This window comes from Megascapheus bottae, unplaced genomic scaffold, assembly GCF_031878675.1.
Source record: "Megascapheus bottae isolate mThoBot1 unplaced genomic scaffold, mThoBot2.hap1 HAP1_SCAFFOLD_164, whole genome shotgun sequence".
NCBI classification, from domain to species: domain Eukaryota; kingdom Metazoa; phylum Chordata; class Mammalia; order Rodentia; family Geomyidae; genus Megascapheus; species Megascapheus bottae.
This window is the reverse complement of record NW_028327461.1, coordinates 212,138-238,595: the sequence shown is the minus strand read 5'-3', so window position 1 is coordinate 238,595 and position 26,458 is coordinate 212,138. Positions and strand designations below refer to the sequence as shown.

General features: G+C 38.5%; 2 long non-coding RNA genes across 2 annotated transcripts in view; one reads left to right on the top strand and one right to left on the bottom strand.

The window, feature by feature from the left end:
* Positions 1-989: 989 nt before the first annotated feature.
* The window catches only part of LOC150039813 (uncharacterized), a 38,902-nt gene continuing 13,433 nt past the window's right edge, over positions 990-26,458 (top strand). Inside the window, exons 1-2 of the long non-coding RNA XR_016534221.1 lie at positions 990-1,263; positions 1,364-1,452. This is a non-coding gene — a long non-coding RNA (uncharacterized LOC150039813). The remainder of the gene's footprint in view (positions 1,264-1,363; positions 1,453-26,458) is intronic.
* On the bottom strand, positions 19,039-24,921 carry LOC150039814 (uncharacterized). The gene is made up of 3 exons (XR_016534220.1): positions 24,796-24,921; positions 22,510-22,600; positions 19,039-19,526 (listed from the first exon to the last, which is right to left on the bottom strand). It is a non-coding gene; the product is annotated as an uncharacterized LOC150039814 (long non-coding RNA).

The following is a 26,458-nucleotide window of genomic DNA, read 5'->3' as shown; positions in this document are numbered from 1 at the left end:
CTTCCTACCCAGGCTAGGGTCTCCAACATTCTTCAACACCAGACATTATTTTGTATACAACCTTTGTAGCATGTATATCATTTTAATATATTTGCTACTGTAGATATGTAAGAAAGTCACCTTGTGTATCTTTCATTTCATTGTAAATATTACATAGTAAGAAGTCAGATCAGAAATCTCTGTAATGTGCTGGTGCTGTGTAGTAGGAAAAGTGAGCTTGGCAGCACAACATTCCCTAAGAGAGAGATGGGCCAGTGAGAGCGAAGAGGCAGACTTGCAGAGGAAGTGCTCAGGAAAGATCTGCTCGTGCTCTTATGCTCAATCAACTCTTCCTGCCTCTCATGCCAGATTGTATCACAGACAATTCAGCAAGTATGTTCCATGATCCACCAGAAAGAGTTGGTGATGAGAACAAGGCGCGTGATGAGAAACGACAAAAGAAAACAGAAGAAAGAGAAGAATGTGCCCCAGTTTCTCTGCTGTGTCTGTCTTCAGTTTTTCTCCTGTCTAGACATTAACACCTGTCTAGATTTTTTTATGGTGGTGTGGGTTTTTTTGTACTTTATTTAGGGTTAATGTATAGAGGGGTTACAGTTAGATTTTTTTAGGTAATGGTTACATTACTTCTCAAACCGTGATACCCCTTCTCATGTTTTTGTCCTCTTTTCACTGTCCCCTGATTTCCCAATCACGATTTTTAAGTACATTTTTATTGCATTTTATTGTCAGAATAAACATTTAATGATGTTTTCAGGGACTGAGCATTTAGACAGCACCATTAACCTCTGATTAGTGGTACCTATGTAGTATTGTAGAATAAGCAGTCTAGAAAATATAATAAGCAGAATGCAGGATGATAGGATATACAGTCTAGAAAATAGAATTCGCACTCTGTTAGAAGGTTGAAGGTAAGGAATATGAAGCATGAGCTGATTTTAGATTACTTGGGATGAAAAAATCTTTAAGGACAAGAATCTGTCCCTAACATCCTTCATGTCTCTTTGGCTCTTTTGTCCACTGGTCTGCCTGCGTTCCTCTCAGGGAACTTTGTGCTGGTGATGTTAAAAATCCTTTTAGAACAATTGAAAGGAGATAAGAATTCCTAAGAGAAAATTTAAACTTCGTTCCTAACTTTCATGTCAGTAGGCATACAACCCTGATACGTATCTCATTTCTTCCAGGTGAATGGTCTTATGACCCCAAGTATTTTTATCACCGAGTGCATAGAATAATGATCGATGATCACAATGTCCCCACTCTTGAGTAAGTCTGATGCCACACTGATGGTCAGATAAGCACTAAATTCACTGGGCTTGAAATTTGGGAATGAATTTTAATTAACTAAAAATCTTTATTAAACCAGAGAGATGGTTTCATTCTCTAAAGAAGTCATTGCCTGGTTATCCAAGGATCCTCACAACATCATCGTAATTCACTGCAAAGGTGGGAAAGGTAATGATGCTTTCCTTTCTGTCTCCTTTGTAAAAAGATAGTTGAAAATAAATATTGAAGGACTGTAGGAAGATATCTACTGCTATTCCTCAGATAAGGAATTCCTATAGATTCATCATTGCTAACATATTAATCTTGTGTTTAAAGGATGAAAGAAGCAAAGAATAGTACAAGGAAAATAGAGAATGGGAGGGAAGAACAAATGAAAAACCCTGGCTAGGAATCCTAATACTATGTTAAAGAGAAGTGGAGAGAGTGGGCATCCGTGTCTCATGCCTGAATTAAGTGGAAATGACTTTAGGTTTTCACCACTAAGTATAATGTTAGCTGTGGGTTTGTCATACACAGCCTTTATTATACTGAGGAATGTTCCATGGATTCCTAGTTTCTCCAGAGCTTTTAGCATAAAGGGGTGTTATGTCTTATCAAATGCCTTTTCTGTATCTGTTGAGATAATCATGTGATTCTTGTCCTTGCTCCTGTTGATGTGTTGAATCTTATTGACCTGCATCTATTGAACCAGCTTTGCAACCCTGAGATGAATCCTGTTTGGTCATAGTGTATAATTTTTTTTCATAGTGTATAATTTTTTGAGGAGTTGCTGAAGATGGTTGGCCAGTATTTGTTGAGCAGTTTTGCATCAATATTCATCAAAGAGATGAGTCTATAGTTTTCTTTCTTTGATGAGTCCCTATCTGGTTTTGGGATGAAGGTTATGGTAGCTCTGTACAATGAGTTTGGTAGAAGAGTGTTCACTTTCAATTTCATTGAAGAGCTAGAGAAGTATCGGTGCAAGTTCTACTCTGATGGCCTCATAGGATTCAGCTGTGAATTCATCTGGCTCTGGACTTTTCTTGGATGGGAAATCTTTTGTTGCCATTTCTATTTCATGACTTGAAATAGGTCTGTTTATTTGGATTAGTTCTTCTTGGTTCTGCTTAGTTATGTTAATATTGGCTAGAAATTCATACATCTCTTCTAGATCCTCAAATTTGTTGGCATAAAGTTGGAAATGTATTCCTTTATGATGTTCTGTATCTTAGTAATTTCTGCTGTGATATTTCCAGACTTGTCCATAGTTTGTTTTTTTGGGGGGGTGGGGGAGGGACATGCTCTCTTCTTTTTTTGGTAAGGTTTTCTAAGGACCTATTATTTTTTTGAAAGAACCAACTCCTTGTTTTGATGATTCTTCCCATGGTTTTTTTTGGACTCCAATTCATTTAATTCTGCTTTGACTTTAATAATTTGCTTCCCTCTACTGGAATTGGGATTTATTTGTTCTTTTTTCCATATATTTTTATTGCAATTGTAATTCATACAAGTGTTACATTATATTCACCAGATAGAAGGTGCATTACTCCACAAACATTGATACCCTTTCTCGTGTCTTGGTCCCCATTTCTCTTCGCACTCCCACCCGTCATGTTCTTCTTTTACTAGGAGTTTAATGTGAGCCATTAAATCATTAGTTTGTGATTTTTCCAATTTGTTAATGTAGGCACTCAGAGCTATAAATTTTCTGCTGGGTACTGCCTTTGCTCTGTCCCAAAGGTGCTGGTATTTTGTGTGCTCCTTTTTGTAAATTTCCATACACTGTTGAATTTCTGTTCTGAAATCCATGACACAGTCATGATTCAACAATGTGTTTTTCAATCTCCATGAGTTACAGGGCTTTCTTTGGTGGAGATTGGGGTTCAGTTCCAATTTTATGCCCTTGTGGTCTGAGAGAATGCAGGAAATAATTTCAGTGTTTCTGAATCTGCACAGGTGTGCTTTATGCCCTAAAATATGGTCTATTTTAGAAAAATTTCCAGGTGTTGCTGAAAAATTGTATATTCTCTTGTTTCTGGGTGAAATAATATGCAGATGTCTGTTAAGTCTAGTGGGTCTATACTGTTGTTCAATTCAGATGATTATCTACTTTTCTGTGAAGAAGCATTTTGCATTCCTGTAATGTCATGTATTTATTGTTTTGCTCTACTGACTGTATTTTTGTAGTTCTATTCACAAATTATTTGCCCAAAGCAGTGTTACAATTCCATTCTTTTTGAGTGACACTATAATGGTTAAATCTCTAGCCTTTTGAAGTTGTTGGGTACTGGGTGAGGGTGAGGGAGATAGGTTTCATTTTCATCCTTGTTATCATGATTGTTCATGATATTGATGAGTATGGCACTGAATTTGTGGATGGCCCTTGGCAGGATTGCCATTTTCATCATGTTCACTCTTCCAATTCACAAGCATGGGAGATGTTTCATTTCCTTATTTCTGCTTTGATTTCCTTCTTCAGGATTTTAAAGGTTTTATCCTAAAGCTCCTTTATATCTTTAGTTAAGTTAATTGCTAAATATTTTATTTTCCTTGAAGCTATTGCAAAAGGAGTTTCTTTCCTGATTTCTGCCTCTGTCTTCTACTTGTTGCCATACAAGAAAGCCATTGCTTTTGAGGGTTAATTTGATAACCTGCTACTTTGCCAAAGTTTTGAATCAGCACAAGTAACTTAGGAGTGGCGATTATAGGATTCTTTAAGTACAGAATCATGTCATCTGCAAAATGCCTCATATCTAAAATATATCAACTGCTCAAACAATTGAATCACTCCAAAACTAATCTAAAAAGAAACAACCATCCCATTAAAAGCTGGGCCAAACATTAAAAGAGAGTCTTCTCTGAAGAAGAAATAAGAATGGGCTATAGACACATGAAGAAATGCTCCACATCTCTGCTCATAAAAAGAAATGCAAATCAAAAGAATTCTAAGATTCCACCTCACTCCAGTTACAATGGCCAGGAACAAGAAATCTAACAACAGCCAATGCTAGGAGGGATCACTACTACACTATTATTGGGAGTGCAAACTTGTTGAAACATTATGGAAAGCAGTTTGGCAGTTCCTCAAAAGATTAAACATAGATCACCCCATGATCCAGCAATTCTACTTGGCATTTACCCAATTGTCCAGAAACAAGGGCATACTAAATCCTCTAGCACAATGATATTCATTGCAGCACTATTTACCATAGCAAAGATATGGAACCAATCCAGATGACACTCAGGTGATGAGTGGATCAACAAGATGTGGTCTTTATACACAATGGAATTCTATGCTGCAGTCAGAAAGAATGACATTGTCCCACTTGTAAGGAAATGGAAAGACTTAGAAAAAAATCATATTAAGTGAAGTAAGCCAGACTCAAAGGAACATATGCTCAACGGTTTCCCTCATTTGGCATAATCATATGCTCATTTGCTCATAATCAGTAGAAACCTTGGGCTCTCCTAGCAGAGATTTACAATAGAACAAAATCTAGTAACCACCTCCAGGTTATAGAAACAAAAGCCATATAATGATTGTTGTCCTTAATGTACCATGTTATCTCTTATCTCTTTTGCTGTCCCTTGGTTATCTCATATTATTACAATATTTCACCTTGTTATCTGATATATTTTATATATGCTTAATTGGCTATTAGAAATTGGATAGGGAAGGGAGGAAATCAAGATGAACAGGGGGAGGGGGGAGGGAAATGGGGACTATGACATGAGAAAAGTATCAAAGTATGTGAAGTAATGCACCTTCTATCTAGTGAATATTATGTAACCCTTCTATTAATTACAATTAAATATGTGCGGAAAAAAGAATCATGTCATCTGCAAAGAGAGAAAGTTTCACTTCCTCCTTCCCTATTTCAACTTCCTTTATGTTTGGCTCATACCTTACAGCTCTAGCTAGGAATTCTAATACTATATTGAACAGGAGTGGAGAAAGTGGGCATCCTTGTATCATTCCTGATTTCAGAAGAAATGGCTTTACCTTTTCCCCATTTACTTTAATGCTAGTTGTAGGGTTGTCGTGTACAGTCTTTATTATACTGAAGAATGTTCCATGATTCCTACTTTCTCCAGAACTTTTTGCATCAAGTTGTGTTGGATCTTGTTAAATGCCTTGTCTACATCTATTTAGATGATCATGTGATTGTTGTCCTTGCTACTTTTGATGTGATGAATTATATTAACCCACTTGCATGTATTGAACCAGCTTTGGATCCCGGTGAGAAGTCCTGTTTGATCACAGTGTATAATTTTTTGATGAGTTGTTGAAGTTGATCGGCCAATATTTTGTTGAGCAGTTTTGCATCAATATTCATTAAAGTACTAGGTCTCTGTTTCTCTTTCTTTGATGAGTTCCTGTCTCGTTTTGGCATGAGGGTTAATCTGGTTTCATAGAATGAGTTTGGTAGAGAGCCTTCAATTTAACTTCATGGAAGAGTTTGGGGAGTATTGGTGTGAGCTCTTCTTTGAAGGCCTTATAGATTTCAGCTGTGAATCCTTCAAGTCCTGGGCTTTTCTTGGATGAGAGGTCTCTTATTGCCTTTTCTATTTCATTGCTTGAAATGGGTCTGTTTAGTAGGTTTAGATCTTCATGGTTCAGTTTGGTTATTTCAATATTTACTGGATATTCATACATCTCTCCTAGATTCTCAAATTTGTTGGCATGAAGTTTTGAAAAGTAATCCCATGGGATGCTGTGGATCTTGATAATTTCTCCTGTGATATTGCCCTTCTTGTCTATGATGTTCTCCCTTCCTCTTTTGATCTGATTTGGTAAGGGTCTGTCAGTTTTGTTAATTTTTGCCAAGAACCAACTCCTTGTTTTGTTAATTCTGGGGTTTTTTTGGATTCTTAATTCATTTGATTCTGCTTTAATTTTAATAATTTGTTTCCTTCTACTAGATTTTGCTTAGGTTTGGTACTCTTTTTCCAGTATCTTAAGTTGTATCATTAAATTGTTGGTTTAAGATTTTTCCATAGTAAACCATATGAAACACACACACACACACACACACACACACACACACACACACACAGCTCACCACATCCAAAATCACAAACAAGATATTCTATAAAATGAGAAGTTACCTTGTAACTTATGAGACGTATAAAACTTACAAGTAAATCTACAATTAGTGTTTTGAAGAAAACACTCTATACTGATTTCCGTAGTGGATATACTAATTTCACACCCAACCAAAAGGGCCTGGAATTTGGCCTAGTGGAGGAGTGCTTGCCTAGCATGCACGGAGACTCGGGTTCGATTTCTTGGTACCACTATTTGGATAAAGCCAGAAGTGGTGTTGAGGCTCAAGTGGTAGACTTCTAGCCTTGAGAAAACTCCAAGGACAGTCCTCTGGCCCTGAGCTTAAGCCCGGGACTGGCAAAAAAAAATACCTCAAATACTAATATAGTTCATTCTCATCTTTCTGCTCCATCTTTCCAGCCTTTGCTGTTGTTTTCTTATGACTTCCATTCTGCCTTGGTCAGCGCGGATTCTATTTGTATCTTCTTTATCATTAAAGAAGTTGAAAATTTCTTTATGTATCAATTAGCCAGTTGCATATCTTCTGATAACCAGGCCTCAACATGAATGACTTCTCACTTGGCATTTAAAATACTTTGTGTTTGACTATGTGAAAGTTTCACCCAGGCATATACTCACATATACTCACAATGAGATCCATCCTCACTGGGGAGGCAACGGCCTCAGTCCAAAATCTGTGACTCAAATTGGCAAGCTGGAAAAGGCAAAGGCTAAGGAACTGGCTACTAAGCAGGGTTACGTGTGCAATGTTCATTTCTCTGTACGTGAAGATAATAAAACTGTTCTTCCAGTTGAAAAAATGTTTAAAGAATAGATGAAAAATATGTCCTTTTTCTGGTGAAACGGTATGTTAAAAATTAGATTATAAGGATAAATATAGTAAGAGAAAATGTATTTTCAAACTTAAATTTTTTAGGTCAAAACTAAGATATAAATGGAAGGTAACAGAAGAGACTTAGAGGATGCGTGATTTGAAGCAGGAAGAAGTCAAGGATTTGCTATAGTTGTCAAATATTTGCTACAAAACACTATGACACATACACACACACTAACACACACAGGCAGGGGCAAAGAGAGAGGGAGAAGAGAGAAAAGTAGGCATGCAAGCTGAGGTAGAAAGTAAGCAAGAACACTACAGCAAAATACTTAGAATTACATAATCTGAGGAATAGAAATATGCATATTCATTATGCTTGTCTCTCTACATTTTTATTTTTGCAAATGTTCACAATACAATTCAAATAATACAATTACATAGGGACTACAAGTTCTAGTTGGTAATGTGGGTTCCTGCTTGCATTTGCATTCAGCACCTGACACGTGCTTGGCAAGCATTCTCCCACTTCAGGTATATGCCCAGCTCTGTTTTGCCTCTCAGATTTTTTTAGATACAGTATCCTGCATTTTCCTGAGCTGCCATCTATCTGAAACCCTCTTCTATGTCTCCCACACGATGAGGGCTGTAGATGTGAAGCACCCGGCCCATCTTGCTGGTTGAGAATAGGGTCCTGCTTATTTTGCCTGAGCTGCTTGGAATCATAACCATCCTGATCTTCCCACCTGGGAATCTGGGATTATACATGAGGACCAGCGTGCATGGCACTATTTATTATTTTCATTACATTAATGAAAAAGAAAGTCTTAACATTTCTCAAATGGCAATTTTGAGACAGCAACACTTCAGAAGAAACAGTACCAATACCAAATGAGTATTTGTGAGTGTATTTTTACACTGGAACTAAGGTTTCTTGAACTCATTTCTCCTCTTTTCTAGGACACACAGGGACAGTGACCTGTGTCTGTCTTCTTGTAACTGGCACATTTTTAACTCCAAAGGTAGGAACAAGGTTATGATACTTAGTCTTTTATATGTATTGATTTTGCCGGTTCTGAAACATTCATGATAAAATATTAAGGAAATGCTTAGCTCATGGTGATTTAGTGAAAATAAAAGCCTGGCTTAATACAGCCTTGTTTAATGTACAGTTATTTACTGGCCTTGTAACCTTGTATTCTTGTTCTGGGCCAAGCCTATAGTGAGAGCAATGAGACACAAATGGGTGGGAATGCCCAAATTCAGAATTACTATGATGAACAGCATTTTAAGTTCTATTTTTACTATCTGTAAGTCGTTGCCATTCCAAAAAGCAGTTTGAGAATTCAGTGCATTGTGAGTAAGGTCACACTTTCAACATTCTCCTCCCTCCGTGCCAACCCACTCCTACCTTCCTTCCATTTCCTTAATGTTGTAGGATATAGGCACGAGTGTGTAACTCTGTATTTAAGAAATAAGAATCAATATTTTCAAAAAGCTCTATCCTTCTGACTCATGTAATTGTACCTCTCTGTACAACACCTTTATAATGAGTTTTTAAAAATAATAATAAAATCATTTTAAAGGAATCTAAGGAAAGGTGGGCATTGTGGAGGCATGCCTGTAATCTCAGCTACTTGAAAATCTGAGAAGTAAGAAAGTTCCAGGCCAGATATGCACTGTGATTGTATTAACCCCTTTTCTGTAGGATAGCCTGGATTACTTTGGAGAATGAAGAACTGATACAAATTTGAGCAGTAAGTTTCAAGGAGTAGAAACTCCTCCCAAGTAAATTTTCTCTTTTCACAAAAAGTTATTTATGGGGAGATGTTAGTGGCACATTTAGCCTGGTCGCATCTGTAACCCTTCTTTCACAATCAATGTTGGCAGAGGACTTGTGACTCCTAACCATTTCCTGATCTTTGGAGGCCCACATCTGTAGCCTCATAGGCTATTGGCTTGGTTCTCATCAGAGCATCACACATTCCATTTCGTATTCTTTATTCCCTACAGCTTCTGGAATTGAGTCGACTCCCCAAAATGAAGGTCAAATATATGAGGTTTTCTGATGCCTAAAGATGATCTCTGGCTGGTAGATGATCTACTAGCCATAGATTTCCCTAGAAAGAGGAATTGGATTCTTCACCAACTTTCACTATGGCAATGAGCAATTCAAGGTCTCTAGAACATTGCCAGGGTGGTTTCGTGATGACCCTCATGTAGGGGAAAGAGGAGTTCAGAGAAGAGAAGGAATGAGATATTCTAAGACCAAGAATGAGAGATAAAGACACACAGAAGAAAACAGAATGAACTGGGATAATAAGTATTTTATGAATCTTGTTCCAGCAGACATTATCATATACTTACTCTCATTCCATATTCTTAATGTACTTTAAACTATCTACTGTATGAAAAATCCCAATTATATTGGATTGGAGTGTTGATCACTATAAAAAAAGTACCTGACCAAAGAACTTCAAGTGGGGAAAGATTAATTTGGCCTCACAGTTTCAGGCTTTACATCATGGCCATTTGATCCCATTTCTTTGGGCCTACAGTGACACTGAACAATTATGTCAAGGAGGCGGGTGTTGTGGAGAAGACTGCTCACCTCAAGGTACCCAGGAAGCTGAGGAGAAGGAAGGGTCAGTGACTTCTTTGGTTTCATGAGGCCACAACTCTGAACATTTTCACCACCTCCTACTAATGCTTTAAATTTAGGAAGCCCTCAACGAATGAATCTGTGGATAAAGTCAAAAGCCTCATAATATAACTACTTCCCAATGCCCACCTCTGAATGCTGCTGGTGTACTGGATATCAAGCCTTCCACCTATGAGCCTTTTAAGTGCACATTTCATATCCAGACTCTAACACACAAAGATGGAACCATACAGTGCATGGTTCAGCCCAACCTAGTCATGCTTTGTTTATTCCTTCCCCACTCTTCTCAAACCCTGGGTCATCCTTCCTACTATTCTTTCCTCAACCAGGAAGGAAATTCTATTCATCAGGTCCTTTTACCTCACAAGAAGTTTGGCATGACACCCAACATATGCACTCTTAAAAAAAAATCCAACAACTGCAAAGCATCTACCCGACACTGATGACTGGCACCTGCCTGTATTTCTAGATACAGGCTGCGATTGGAGAATGGTATTTCAAAGCCAGCCCTGGCAGGAAATCCTTTCATTATTAGTTCTAATGAAGAACCAAAACAGCCTGAGTTGGAGATGCAAAGTGGTACAGCACTGCCCTATTGCATCTTGCATTGCCCTATTGCATTTTCAGGCATCTTTCTCACTATTGCCCTTTCATTGTTTGCCCATCCTGGGGCTTAAACTCAGTGGCCTGGTGCTCAGTAGGCTTGAACTCTTCACAAGTGGCACTTTACCAGGTGAGCTAGATCTCCAGCTCAACTTCTGGCTAAGTATATAGAGATGGATTATCTCAAAGTTTTCAGCCCTGGCTGGCATTATTCTTCAGTCCTCTCAGCTTCTGCCTCCTGAGTAGCTTGGATTACAGACATCAGCCACTCGCATGCAGTACAAGTGCTTTTGCTAATTGGAAATGTGGCAGTTCACTTTATGAGTTCTTCTCAGTTGGTTCATCACCAGACATCTGGAGTTTCTCAGAGAGAATCCTAAGAAATCCTGTTTGAGAAACTTGCTAGGAGCCAAACAGTATTGAAAGGTTCCCTTACCAAAAAAAAAACATATTGGAGAAAAAGGCAGATAAAGAATCTCTTCTCTGTAGAGGACCCCTCACTAATGGTACAGAATCATCTAGTGCAGCTATGTGGAGATGTCATTCCTCCTGATGAGGAACTGTCTCCCAAACCACAGTCCTTTCTCTAGTGCAGGACAACAGATTGTCATCGCTGTTTCAGCACCTTCACTGTTCTCATGGTCATAAGCAAGCCTAGAAGCAAGGGCTTGTTCTTTCCATGTTACTGTCTGCAAACCTCAGCTGGGCTCTTTTTTCATGGTAAGTAATTAGTCACAATGAGGAAAATACCTAAGAATGTTGATAATGTAAGGGCTCATTCTAAATGTTGCCTTCATTTTTACTGCTGTTAAGAAGCTAAAAAAAAGAGAAAGAGATTAGGATACTGACTTTACATCTGTCATCCCCACTAAAGTGGAGGCTTTTGTAGCTTTACAGAGTCTCTATTTTGGCTATTTTGAAATAGTGAAAAATGTATTTAACTGAGAAATGCCAGTTAAGAAAACTCTCAAAATTATGACGACTGTGATTTACTCCATCCAAACCCTTACCAAAAAAGAAGGGAGGGACTAGGAGTTTGGCCTAGTGGTAGAGTGCTTGCCTAGCATGCACGAAGACCCAGGTTCAATTCCTCAGAACCACATACACAGAAAAAAAGCTGGAAGTGGTGCTGAGGCTCAAGTGATAGAGCTCTAGCTTTGAGAAAGTGCAAGGAAAGTGCTCAGGCCCGAAGCTCATGCCTAGGACTGGCAAAAAAGAAGAAGAAGAAGAAGAAGAAGAAGAAGAAGAAGAAGAAGAAGAAGAAGAAGAAGGAGGAGGAGGAGGAGGAGGAGGAGGAGGAGGAGGAGGAGGAGGAGGAGAAGGAAGAGGAAGAGGAGAAGGAAGAGGAAGAGGAGGAGGAGGAGGAAGCATACCGAGATAAACAAAATCACAAACGAAAATGGTAATATCACGACTGAAATTACCAAGATCCAGAGTATCATGAGGGAATACTTCTCAAACCTTTACGTCAACAAATTTGAGAATCTAGAAGAAATGGATGAATTCCTAGCCAATATTAACATACCCACACTGAACCAAGAAGAACTATTTCAAGCACTGAAATAGAAATGGCAATAAGAGACCTTCCACCTAAGAGAAACCCAGGGCCACATGGATTCACAGCTGAATTCTATAAAGTCTTCAAAACAGAGCTCACACCAATACTCCTCAAGCTCTTCAACGAAATTGAAAATGAAGGTTCTTTACCAAACTCATTCTATGAAGGCAGTATAACCGTCATCCCCAAACCAGACAGAGATTCATCAAAGAAAGAGAACTGTAGACCTATTTCTTTGATGAACATCGATGCAAAACTTCTCATCAAAATACTGGCCAATCATCGACAACAGCTCATCAAAAAAATTATACACTATGATCAAACAGGATTCATCACAGAAAGGCAAAGCTGGTTCAACATACGAAAACGAATTAATATAATTCAACACATCAGCAGGAGCAGGGACAAAAATCACATGATTGTCTCAATAGATGCAGAAAAGGCATTTGACAAGATCCAACACCCCTTTATTTTGTTAAAAGCTCTGGAGAAACTACGAATCCATGGAACATTCCTCAATATAATAAAGGCTATGTATGACAAACCCACAGCTAGTACAATACTTAATGGCGAAAAGCTAAAGCCATTCCCTCTAAAATCAGGAATGAGACAAGGATGTCCACTCTCTCCACTCCTCTTTAACATAGTATTAGAATTCCTAGCCAGTGCAATAAGGCAAGAAGCAAGCATAAAGGGGATCCAAATAGGGAAAGAGGAAGTAAAACTATCCCACTTTGCAGATGACATGATTCTATATTTAAAGAATCCTATAGACTCTACTCCCAAGCTCCTTGAGCTGATTCAAAACTTTGGAAGAGTAGCAGGGTATAAAATTAACCCTCAAAAATCAACTGCCTTCCTCTACGCCAACAGTGAGAAGAATGAGGCAACAATCAGGAAAGCAACTCCTTTTGCAATAGCCTCAATGAAAATAAAGTACCTAGGAATTACCTTAACTAAGAACGTAAAGGACCTTTTGGATGAAAACTTTAAAACCCTGAAAAAGGAAATTAATGCTTGAAGTCTTGAACTGTATCCCACATAGCAAGTGAACTAGAAAATAACCCACAAAACCACAGGAAACACTGGTGTAGATTCATAAGGCATGAACTCTTGTTCATCCTTTCATAAAACCTTTGTTTAGCAGAGGTGAACACTTAAATGGAGCAAGAAAACTCATTTCTAGGAAAAGGCAGGAAATACAGCCTTGTAGAGTCAGTTTTTGGTGAATTATAGGCATTTGGGAAGGACAAGTAGGTGTAGAAATTCACATAGTATTTGACTGTGTAGAATTCAACAATTCAGTGCTGATAATAAGGAGCAGAGTACACATACATCCAGAGGAGTCAGCCAAAAAAGTTCAGACACCTGAATATAGATAGAATGTGTATAAAGATGTACTGAAAACAAGCACCAAGTTTGTGAGGAACTAGTTTGAAGGTCACAGCAGTGCAACTTTTGTCTGTGACATTCTGCCCTTTGACAAGTTGGGTGAATGACTGAGACACCAGTGAAGAGATGCAGTTCTTCTTCTACTGAGCAGAGAAGAGAACTCTTAAAAAATCCTCATCAAACCACCTGTGTATGAAACCCAATTCGAGGGGTTGTATGCATTTTCTAGAGTACAAGAACAAATAATCACCAAGTAAGAGCCTATGCACTAACAATTTACATCACAGTACTGGGGGATACGGGTCTCCAAGGAGTAATGTCCTCAGTTGGTGTCTGGAACTAAGCACCTGATGAGTCCATGTCCTTGTCATCTGAGTGCTTTAGAATATTGTGGCAATACCAGTATACAAGACAGAGTATTGGTATCACCATGTCCTCGTGTTCTATTTTGAAACTTAATTGGAAAGTTCAAGGCTCTGAGTTCATATCTCACCACCAGAGAGAAGTGGTAGAGGGGAAACCTAAGCTGGAGATGTCGCTCAACTGGCAGACCACATGCCTAGCATGCACAAGGCCATGCTTTCAATACCCAGCACTGTAGACAAAAAGTGTGATTTCTCTGATATTGTCCAAATTAACATTTTGTGTATCTGCAATGTTGAAAATGTGGACAATATACTTACAAATATTATCATATACTGAACTGCCCAGCCAAATACCTGGCATATCCATGTACTTGTCCTCTGAGTGTTAAGCCATTCTGGAGTATAACAATACATAGTATACTCCAAAGCCTGTCCATATCTTGCTCAGGGATGCAATTATGTTCAATTTTGAAATGAAACAGAAACAGTAGACAAAGTCAAAGACATTTTCCATTGTGATGTCAAGTACTTGCAACCACAATGCTTAGTCAGATGATCTCAGTCTGTGTATGCTGCTCACAATAAGTCCCAGGGTATGACAGAGATTTTAGATAAGGAAGAGCTTTTGACCTTGCATCAGTCCCTCATAACCCAGGACTCTGCAGCTTGAAATGCTAAGCATCACTTTGGATGGAGTCCTGCATTCCACCTGCAGATACTTTTATCCATCAGAGCAGCAGGACAGACAGCCAACACTAGAGCAAACAAGAAATAGAGAAGATATAGAAGCAGAAATTTAGATGTCATATCATATTGAACTCCAAATAGTACATGAAATACAAAATACATGAAACAACAAAAGCACAATGAACATTGAATTAGGTTAGCTAGGAAAGTAATATGTCTCAATCTTGCATAAAAGCTTTGTTTTGGAGAGTTTACATTTTAACTTTTGCTAGAAGAAGCTTCATTTCTAGACAAAAGCAGGAAATACCCTTTGCATTTACATTATGTCAAGTTGGTATTAGGTGAATTATTGCTAACATCAATGAAAAACTAAGTCTATGAATTCACATGGTCCTTGACTGTGTATAGTTTAATCATTTAGCACAGATGAAAATGAACAGCCGGTCACTGATGGCTCATGACTGCACTCCTATCTACTCAGGAGCCTAAGCTCTGAGGATCAGAGTTCAAAGCAACCAGGCAAGAAATCTGAGAGACTCTTTTCTCCAGTAAACCATCAGAAAACTTAAACTGATGTTGAGGTTCAGAGCAATAGAGTACTATCCTTGAGCTGATGAACTGAGACAACACCCAGGCCATGAGTTCAAGGCCCATGACTTAATCAAACAAAAATGAACCATCCTTGTGAAGTCTTCCGTCAAAGGCTAGATATCTGCATATAAATACACATGTGTATAAGGATATGTAGAGACCAAGGAGCTATTTTCAAAGTCATAGCAGTGCAGCTGTTGTGAATGAATGAGAAACAGTGAGCAGACACTTCTCAGAGGAAGAGGTAAGAATGACAAAGAAACAGAGGACGTGCAGTCCACCATCCCTAGCCATAAAGGAAATGCAAATCAAAATGTCTCTAAGATTCCATCTTATTCCAGTTACATTGCCCAACATTAGGAGTTAGAACAACAAATGCTGGGGGGATTTGAGGGAAAAGGAATCCTATTTCACTGTAAACTAATACAACCGCTTTGGACAGCAGTCTAGAGGTTCCTCAAAAAAATCCCTTAACTGTGACCTAGCCATATCATTTCAGGGCATCTATCCAGAAAAACACAAGTCAGAACACTGTAAATACAGTTGCACCTCTATGTTCATTTCTGTAATATTCATAATAACCCAGTTATGGGAACAGTCCATATGGCCTACAGTGGTGAGTGGATCCAAGTGATGCAATACTGATACACAATGTAGTTTTACACTGCCATTAAAAATTATGTAATTTGGGGTCGGGTGTTTGGCCTAGTGGTAGAATGCTTTCCCAGGACGCACAAAGACCTGGGTTCAATTCCTTGGTACTACATATATGGAAAAGCCAGAAGTGGTGCTATGGCTGAAGTGGTAGAGCACTATCTTTGATTAAAAAGCCAAAGGACAATGCTCAGGCCCTGCGTTCAAACACAGGACTGACCAAAAAATAAAATAAAAGAATGTAATTTGGGCCGGGAGTTTGGCCTAGTGGTTAAAGTGCTTGCCTAGCATGCATGAAGACCCGGGTTCGATTCCTCGGTACCACATACATAGAAAAAAGCCGGAAGTGGTGCTGAGGCTCAAGAGCTGGAGCTGTAGCCTTGAGAAAATCCAAGGACAGTGCTCAGGCCCTGAGCTCAAGCCCAGGACTGGCAAAAAAAAAAAGAATGTAATTTGGGAGCCTGGAGTGTGGCCTAGTGGTAGAGTGTTCACCTACCATGTATGAAGCCCTGAGTTCAATTCCTTAGTATCTCATATTAGAAAAAAGCTGGAAGTGGTGCTGTGGCTCTAGTGGTAGCGTGCTAGCCTCAAAAATCCCAAGGACACTGCCCAGGCTCTGAACTGAAGCTCCAGGAATGGCAAAAAAAAATCTGTCATTTGCGAGTTAATGGATGGGCCCAGAACAAATCATATTAAGTGAAGATAAGTCAAGTTCAGAAAGACAAATGACACATAGGCAGAGAATAAATCGAAAATACATGGTGACATGATAAGTCATAGAGGACTCTGGTCAATCATATATCATTAGACCAAAGCAGGCACTCTTGGAGGAGGAACAAAGAGCCTCTCTGCTTCTGTCTATGGGGAGGATAAGGGAGGTACACAAAAGTGGAAGGACAGAGAGCGAACAAATGAAGTAGTGATATTCAGTAGAAATCATGTAGAAAATGAACTATATAACTCGTGGAAGGGAACAGAGGTGAAATATTGGAGAGAATAAAGGAGGGGATGTCATTATCTAAAGACAAATATATTCATTACCTGACTGGTGATATGGTAACCCCTCTGTATATCACCTATATAATAAAAAGAAAAGTGCAAAAGCAGCTAGAAAGCACAACACTAAAAGCTGCCACTCTAAACACAAACAGAAAGGTTCCATTGTTGAACTGATGTTGCAAAACTAAATGGGTCTATCACAAATCTGTCAAACTCAAAGACATAGAAAAATGATGAAAAAATTATAAGCAACTACTTTATATGAGAACAAATCGCACTAATCATTTAGCTGTAGAGAAATACTAACCAGAATGTATGATCTAGGAAGTCATATAATGTCAAGAGTCATATGTACTTTTTAATTACATAACAATACTGCATTCTTATATTTTTGAATGGGATAGATTGGATAGTAGTATTCACAAAAGACATGTGGAAAATAATGATGGGCAAGTAGAAATCCATACTACCTGTAAAGAGGCTTGTGTGTGTATATGCATGTGTACATGCACGTGTATATATATGTATATATGTATATATATATGTATATATGTGTATATATGTGTATATATGTAGGCAAGTATGTCTGTGGCCCACTGAATACACACAAAGAAAGCCAGAAGTTGGCATGTAGGAAGATCATAATGAGGACTAATCTTACACAGAGTGTCACTGTCTATATTTCTGCATAGTCATATTGTAGTATATGCTTGCACTATTGTATCTTTAGGAGTTCTCTGAAAAAAAGTGTAAAAGCTTATTATTCAAATCTTTACTTTTCCCAGTAAAATGAAAGGTTGGAGATAAATGAGCACCTAATATGCATAGATACAAGGGGATAAATACTAATTTGTTGTAATCACATATATATGAAATATGTGTGGACATATGTATCCTGGTGTTTTTCTTTGGATATGTATGTACATTTTCATACATGAGCCTCTATCTATGTATATATTATACATATTAATCACACAACACAGATTACAGTATTATATAAGATATGCTATATGTAATACCTAATATAAACCAGATTTACTATATATACGGTACATATAAGCATATGTAGTATATATTCACACACAAAATACTCAGAATGTGGAATTTGCATTGGGGAAGCTCATATATAACAACTGCAGTACAGATATCACTGTCACTATTTTTGCATGTTCATTGAAGCATGAGATGTACCTTTCTGATTTATTTGGATAAATGTATAACATGTTAAAAGAGAGCATTGTCTTTCTTCTAGTTTTTTAGCTACATTATGCTTTTTGACCATTGCAAATTAAGTGTAGTGATCTGATTGTATCAATGGCATTTCTATGTGAGCTTAGTCACATGTCACTGATTGCTATTAAAAAAACATTCAGAATTATACCTACTTTCTGTTTCCAAATTATCTGATTAGTTCAAATAAGTTGCCTTACTGCTACTTCATTATTTTGTGGAAGCTGCTTTAAAGCATTAAGGGATATTGCATCTGACACAGCTTCCACAGAAAGTTAAAATATTTCAATTTCCAATATACTTATGGGGTCAAGAAACACAAAAATGTATCTTTTCTCATTGTACCTTTGTGCTTATATTAGCACTATTCAAAAGAGCTGAAGCTGGGCACTGGTGACTCACGCCTGCCATGCTAGCTACTCAGGAGACTGAGATCTGAGGATCACGATGCAAAGCCAGCCTAGGCAGGAAATCCATGAGACTCTGATCTCCAATTAATCACCAGAAAAACGGAAGTGGCATTGAAACTCAAAGTGTTAGAGCCCTAGCCTTGAGCAGAACAGCTCAGGGAAAGAGCCCAGGCCCAGAGTTAAAACCCCATGACCCACAAAAAAACAAAAGCTACCTATTCACCAGTGAGTACATATAAAACTGCTGTGTGTGGACAAAATGAGGAACGAGTCTGCTCTCAAAATGGAATGATATCATTATCAGGAAAATGGATAAGAGAACTCAGCATGCTAAGCCAAATACATCACACTGAGAGCTAAATGTCACATTTTTCTCTCCATTTTGTAAATTTAGATTTAAGATGAATAATGGGAAAGTACAAGAGGAACTTTTGGGGGAAGGACAGCAGTGGGGAGTGAGGACATGACAGGAGAAGGTATGGGACATATATAAAATGCTCTTCAGTATACTATCTGATAAAGACAAAGCAACGGTTGAAATTATTCCGAGAGTAGAGAGCACATGTATGGAGGATACTGGAAGCACCACTGTAAACAACAAAGGTATTTCAATAAAAACAACCCCAAATGTGTAGACATTCAGAATGAGAGCTTGAAGTTTAAAAAAAATTCCCAGATCTCCAATTCTATTATGAACACTGAATGATAGCAATATTAACTGAACACAAGGCAGTCAAACAAGTCAGGATGTCAAAAAATGAAGCGTAATCATTCAAACTTTGCAAACCAGTGGAACATATTGAAATGCAACTGACCCTGCTCAGGTACTACTGGTCCAGGCTCTCAATTGAAGTGTATGCATTTGAGGAAGAAGTCACATGGTTTTCTCCAGGAGGGAAACTTCCCTTCAATTCTGCATCATGTGGAAGTTTTCCATAGAAGACCCCTCGCTGGTAGGATTTGTGACAGGAGTATGGGCAAGAGACTGAGAGTGCGCAATCACCAAGGAAATTCCTTCAATGGCCTCCTTCATGCTGTCCACAGTCCTGTGAAGTTTGCCAAGGACAAATACCAGCATTTTCTTAGTCAATAAAGAACTCCTTAGAGGTATTCAGTGGTATTTTACATGGAGAAATGCTCATCATGAGGCAAGGCAGACTCCTCTGAGACCAATTCAGACAACTGAGAGAAGACATTAGAATCATCTGCTCCATTTATTTGATGTGTGATCTATAAATTAAATAACAGTATTTGAAAATGTATATGTATTTCAGAAAATACCTTCAATCCCATACATCAAATATACAAATGAGATAATTATTCATTACCAGACCTGGAGTTCTTTTTGCTTCTTAAAGGTTAGAGGAAAAATTAAAAAGCAAATGCATAAGATAAAGATGTAAAGATCCTATTTCAGCTATAATTCATGGCTACTATTCCTTAATTAGTATTCAAAATTAATTAAGTAAAAATGTTTGAATTCGTAAAAAATTAACTTTGTTGTTTTCAGTGTCTTTATCACTGAGCTCTTTTCTTCTGATTTTCATGTGAAACCACTGTTGTTGCAGCCATGGTTGTTGTCACGTCATTGTTCATGTCATTCAAGCATGTGACTACAGAAAAACCTTACAGATATACAGAAGTACGGCTGGTGAGAATATTTCAGCAAGCAATTAACTCAAGAACACAGAAAGCAACCTTGCACATCCCATAATCTTTGGAGGATAGGGTATCAAATACATATTTTTAAAGTACTAATATTTTCACTAGGATAGTAATAAAATACAGAAACACTTTCCGGGAGAGAATTTGCTTATGTATCAAAAGATAATATTTGTATGATAAGAAGGATCCTAATACTGAATTAAGCAAAAGAAAAGGTAATGGTCAGCTGGGCTCTACTAGCTTGCATCTGTAATCTTAACTTCTCAGGAGGCTGTGATCTCAGAATCCATATTTGAAATATGCTTAGGAATCAAAGTCTAACAGACTTATCTCTAATAAACATTTAAATATTCAGTAGTGGAGCTGTGGCTCAAATGGATGAGTGGTAACCAAGAGCAAAAACACCTCAGTGGGCCGGAAGCATGGCCTAGTGGTAGAGTGTTTGCCCAGCATGCACGAAACCCTGGGTTCAATTCCTAGGTACCACATACATAGAAAAAGCTGAAAGTGGTGCTGTGCCTTAAGTGGTAGAGCACTAGCCTGTGAAAATGCAAGGACAATGCCTCTTTCTTTCTTTCTTTCTTTCTTTCTTTATTTCTCTCTCTCTCTTTTTTTTTTTTTTGCTAGTCTTGGGGCCTGAGCTCGGGGCCCCAGTTATGAATACAAGCCTTGGAACTGGCACAGAAAAAAAGAAAGAAGAAAAAAAAAAGAAAAACATCTCAGTGCCCAGGCCCTCAATTGAAGTCCTAGGAACAACAGCAATAGAAAAAGAAAGGGTATTTTCCTAGATGCACAAGGACACAAGAGTATATTGATCTATGCATTAAGAAAAAGCATTCACTAACAAGAAAACTCAATGGAATTATATTCAGTGTGTTAGTTTTAAATACTGAAAGTTTTACCACAATGTAAAATTCCCCTTAGGAAGAAAAAAGTATAATAAGCTTAAAGAAATTAAAAGGATGATTACTTGCTGCTTGTGTTCTCTCTCTCTCTCTCCCTCCCTCCCTCACTCCCTCCCCCCCCCCCTCTCTCTCTCTCGATTTCAGATTCTGACCATGTCAACTTTTAAACTTAGGGCTTCTCTTAACTCTTGCTCAACTTTCTACACCATGTCTGGCTTCGACCTCATCTCATAAGGCACACTGCCTGCCTCCTTTAATGCTACTTATTGTGAACAGGGAGTCTCCCAGAATTTCGTGATGGGTTGGCTTTGCACATGGACCTACCAAATCCCAGGCTTTTGATTACCTAAAGGAGAAGTTTCTGGTAAGAAGAGCTATTTCTTTTTTTTCATATACTTTTATTGTAATTATTAGAAATGTTACATTTTATTCACCAGATAGAAGGTGCATCACTTCACAAACATTGATACCCTTTCTTATGTCTTGGTCCCCATTTCCCTCCCTCTGCTCTGCTCCTCATCTTGTTTTTCCCCCTCTCTTAGCAGTAATGGGACAGGAAAATGTGAGAAACATGTATATGACATGAAAGATCATGAATAGAGGGGCTGATACACGACTTGAATGGCCAGTATGTCTTTTTAAGATGTAGAGCCATTGACCAGGAATCCAAACTCCTATGCCCAGTCACAACTTCCTGACACACAGAGTGATAGCTAGGGTGCATAATTCCACCAGGAATTTGTTGGGAATAAAAGCAAAACAGGAGGACAAGTCCTGAGTTCAAGCCCCAATTCCAATACCAGGAAGTACATAAATGACAGATAGAAAAGACAGACTTATAGATGATAGATTGTATAATCATATCTGCACATAGGTACTTGTATTCACGGCGGAATTATCTGAACATATTAATATTCAAAGACATCAGCAAACTAAATGGTTATGGAAGTCTAGGAGATAATTTTGAAACTTTTTGTGGGGTGACAGTTTCTATGACTAGTTTTTATCTTTATATTCATCACTATTCATCGCTTCAGAATTTTTCTGTGAAATGCTGTGTAACAATTAAAAGAAAAAATAAATAGTTGACCTTTCTAACCCAGAGTCTATAAAACTAGCCTCACGTATCTTCAGCTAATCACAGTCTTTTTTACTTATGATATTCAAATATCTATTGCTGAAGAAAGCACATAATCCTACATTCCTATACATGTTCTTTCTCATGATCTTTCCTTTTGTTCCAATTAATAGCACTGCTGAGAATTAGTCTCTTCACTAATAACACTTTTCTATGTTTTTAAATCTGCTTACTTAAGGCGAAAAAGCAGATTACATTGAAATGCAAACTGGCCTTCTCCTGTTTTCTAACACAGTACTAGAGCTTAAACATAGGGCCTAAATGTTATCCTTTCCCTTTTTTCAATCAAGGCTAACGTTCTACCACTTGAGTCATAGCTCCACTTCTGATTCTTTGCTGCCACTACTGGCTTCAATCTGATCCTCAGATCTCAGCATCCTGAGTAGCCTGGATTCCAGCCATGAGTCCCTGGTGCCTAGCTCAAAGAAAATCTTCATACATATGTCTTGCCATTGAGCAAAAGATCAACACAGAAAAAAAAAAACAACTAGACTGAGCTTTTTACCTCAGTATCATAGTCCCAGTAATGTTCATAAATATATTAGATGGTGTGATTACATCTCTGGTGCCAAGGGCATGTTGTGCACCATCTGCACCTGTGGAAAAAATGGCAATGTAAACGTATTATTGGTATAAAAATGCTATTTTTCTTTTTGTCTTTAATTTGACGCTGAGACTTGAAGGCAAAGGCTTCATACACACTATGTACATGATGAAGCTACATTTCTTTTGTCAAGGAGTAATCCTTAATTCAAATATTATATCATTTACAATCTTTTGACAGACTAATTCCCTGCTCCTACCTAGGAAAGCATTCTGCTCTCTGGATTTACCAGTTCTGAATATTTCATACTTTTTCGTTTCAGATTTTATGAACAAACTACTAACCCAATAGCTCCATGTAATATTCATAATATAATTACTATACATACAGGGCTTCATATGACTTGAATTTTGATGAAGCCCCGGAGGAAGTGTAGAATAAATGTACATCATCAACAATTAAAATGAAAGGCTAAAACCACTACACTATTAGCCTGAGAAATTAAATTTAAGAAGCCCAAAACACATGGGATCATCAAGGATACAGAACAATTTTTACACTTCTACATTATTTTAGATACATTATTGGGGAAAAAAATCTGACATTTTCATAAAATTTACACTTACGTTTTATGAGCTAGCATTTATATTCCAGACATTTCCCTCAGAAAAATAAATGCATCTGAAGAAAGACTTCCATAGAATGTGAAGCCCAGGCTCAGTGGCTCACACCTCTAATTCTAGTGACTCAGGAGACTGGAATTGATAATATCATTGTCCAGGGCCAGACTAAGCCAAGTACTCACAATCCCTCATCTCAACAATAAAAAGCTGGACGTGGTGATTCATGCTGTCATCCCAGTTCTGTGAGAAGCATAAATAGGGGGATAGAAGTCCAGGATGGCTTGGGATAAAGGAAGGCCCTCTTCAGACAATCACAAGCACAAAGCTAACAAGAGGTATGGCTCAATGGTTAAAATAAAATCAACCCCAAACTACCTGGCAAGCACAAGCCTCTGAGTTCAAACTTCACTAAGTGTAACAAGGAAAAAAATAAAAACCAAGAAAATAATGCAGAGTGTTTATGTAATTAATGTAAGTATCTCAGAACAAACAAATTTTATATGAAATGGTGCATTATGCAGTGTTCCTAAAAAATGCAAAAACTATACTATGGTAGGAAACAATAATATGTCAGCTATGGTGAAGCTTATGTGTAATAACAGCTCCCAGAGGGGCTGAGACAGAAAGATCTGGAATTCAAGGCCAACTAGGCTCTCCTTGTCTCAGACCTTGTCCCAAAAGAAGAAGCACAGTAAATGGAAGGAAGGAAGAAGGACAAGAAGGAGAAACTGAGTATGATGGTACATGCTTTTAATCTCAGCTACTCTGGAGGCAGAAGGATCATGAGTGTGACATTCCTATAGTAAGCAGATGCCACACAATTTGTATTTTATGGTGGCCTTTTTGGGGAATGTACTGGCACAGACACAACCTCAGTCTCTAAGTGCTGCCTTGTAGCTTTTAACTTAAAGGTTGTGATCTAACATTTGAGCCACTCTCCTCCACTTTTCACTGGTTAACTATGGACGTTCCTGCGTGGCCTGGCTTCAAACCACCATCCTCAGCTCTTAGTCTACTGACTAGCTAGAATTACAGGAATGAGGTGCCCAAGTACAGAGCTTAGATGCAAATGTTAATATTCTGTACCTAAAACTGTAACAAACAAGGCTTGACTATCTTGAAAACATGGATAAATTTTCATCTTATCCAGCAATTTTAAACTTTTATGAGAGAAAAAGGTGATATATAAATTTCAGTGGTGACCTCTTCATCAACTTAACTTACAATTGCCAGATCAATATTCTCTGTACTTCCTAACAACTTTTTGTAAGTTATTATTTGAGTGAAACTGGAATATATGGAAAATGACAATGTTATTATTAAGAAAACTTTTAGTTGGTTGTTAGTGGCAAACATCTTTCACCGTAGCTACTCAGCAGGCTGAGATCTCAGGATGACCGTTTGGAGCCAACCTAGACAGGGAAGTCCAGGAGACTCTTATCTCCAATTTACCACCAGAAAGCCCTAAGTAGTGTGGCTCAAATGGTATAGCACTAACCGTGCGCAAGAAACCCAGACCTTTCCCCAACCCAGTTCAGGACCCACTCCCCACGAAATAAAGGAACAACTTCTTAATGATAAGGAAACTATACATAAATAAACATCTAAATTATAACTGCAGTACCTATTTTAAGGTAAAGTCAATGTACGACAATCTCCAAATGCTCCTTTAGTAGGTCTACCAAGAGCCCCTGTCCGTTGGCCTCCAACTGTGCTTTCCACAGGGATTCCAGGCAAGCAGCTCCCATGGTCCTCTGGGCAGGAGGGGCGTGTCTAAGCGCGGGTGGGTGGGGCCACGGGGCGGGGCCTGGATGGACTGCAGTCCACCTGCAGGCTGCCAGCCCAGCTGGTAGGGGCATCCTCACTGAGCTCTGAGGGAAGGTCAGTGGAGCAAGAGCCAGCCGAACTCTGCTAAACCATCTGGAAGAAGATGGGTGAAAACCAGCTGGTTGCCACGAAATAGCTCTTGAAGCTGCAGCAGTGATCTCTCAAACTTGCCCAGGATTTCTGTTCTTTTTGGTTCTTTCCATCTTCTTGTTAACTGAAGATAAGAGCTTCATACCCTTTGCAAACCAAGTTCAATTTGCACTGCAATCCTCAGTTCTCAGCCTTCTGGGCAGCTAGAATTACAAGTCAGAGCCAATAATGCCCTGCTTAAACCTCTCTTGATTTAGACGTTCATTCTCAGGTTTTTGTTTCATGAGTGGAAAATGGACTCAAAACATCTAGCATTAGAACACCATGTGTTGACCTAGTAACACATGTATCAAGCACTAAAAAGCTTTCACAGATTTGCCTAGCCTATTCCAATAAACTAGGGACTGCCTATCACATATTTATATTGTCCTAATACTTGTGCATGTGTGCCAGTGCTGAGACTTGAACTCAGGTCCTGGGCATTGTTCATGAGCTTTTTCCACAAGGCTAGTACATGATCACTTTAGCCATTGTTCCACATCCAGCTCTTAGAGAGTTACTTGCAGATAAGAATCTCTCAGACTTTCTTGCCCTTATGGCTTTGAACCACTGATGCACAGATCTCAGTTTCCTGAGTAGCTAGGATAACAAGCCTGACCTACCAGCACGCGGCTAATAGTTTTGAACCTAAAGGCTAAAAGCAAATTATCCTCAAAATGCAGAATGTGATTTTATTTTTCTATTTCAAACAAATGAGATCAGATACATTCTTGGGGTTAATGATGATCAGTAATAGTTTATGATCGTTTTTGGACAAAGTAGGACTATAATTATCTCTCAGTTACTTATAAAACACAATCATTTATAGAGTTCTAGAGCCTCACAACTGTAATCCTAAATACTCTGGAGGCTGAGTTCTGAGGATAGTAGTTCAAAGCCAACCTCAGCAGAAAAAGGTAGCAGATTCCCAATCCAAGTACAAAGAAACAGAATTGAGGGGGGTCCTCAAGGGGTGGACAACGAATATTGAGTGAAAAAGCCAAACAAAAGGCCCAGTCCCTAAATTGATGCTATAGTAAATGATTAAAAGAGGAGGATGGAGAAAGCAGAAGGAGGAACAGGAATGGGAGGAGAAGAGGAGAAAAGAAAGGACGGAGAGAAAGAGGCTGCTTTACCCAAATCTCCTTTCATGCTGAAATAGTTCAGAAAAAGAGCAAGAGGCCTCTGCTGTGACTCAGCATTGTCCAGAGAAACAGTCCTTGCCATCTTCATGGACTTTGGATACAATCTTTATATTCTCACTTGTATTTTGGTGCAGTCCTGGGATGAAGGCAGGGCCTTGGCACTGTCCCTGAGCCACTTCACTTTCA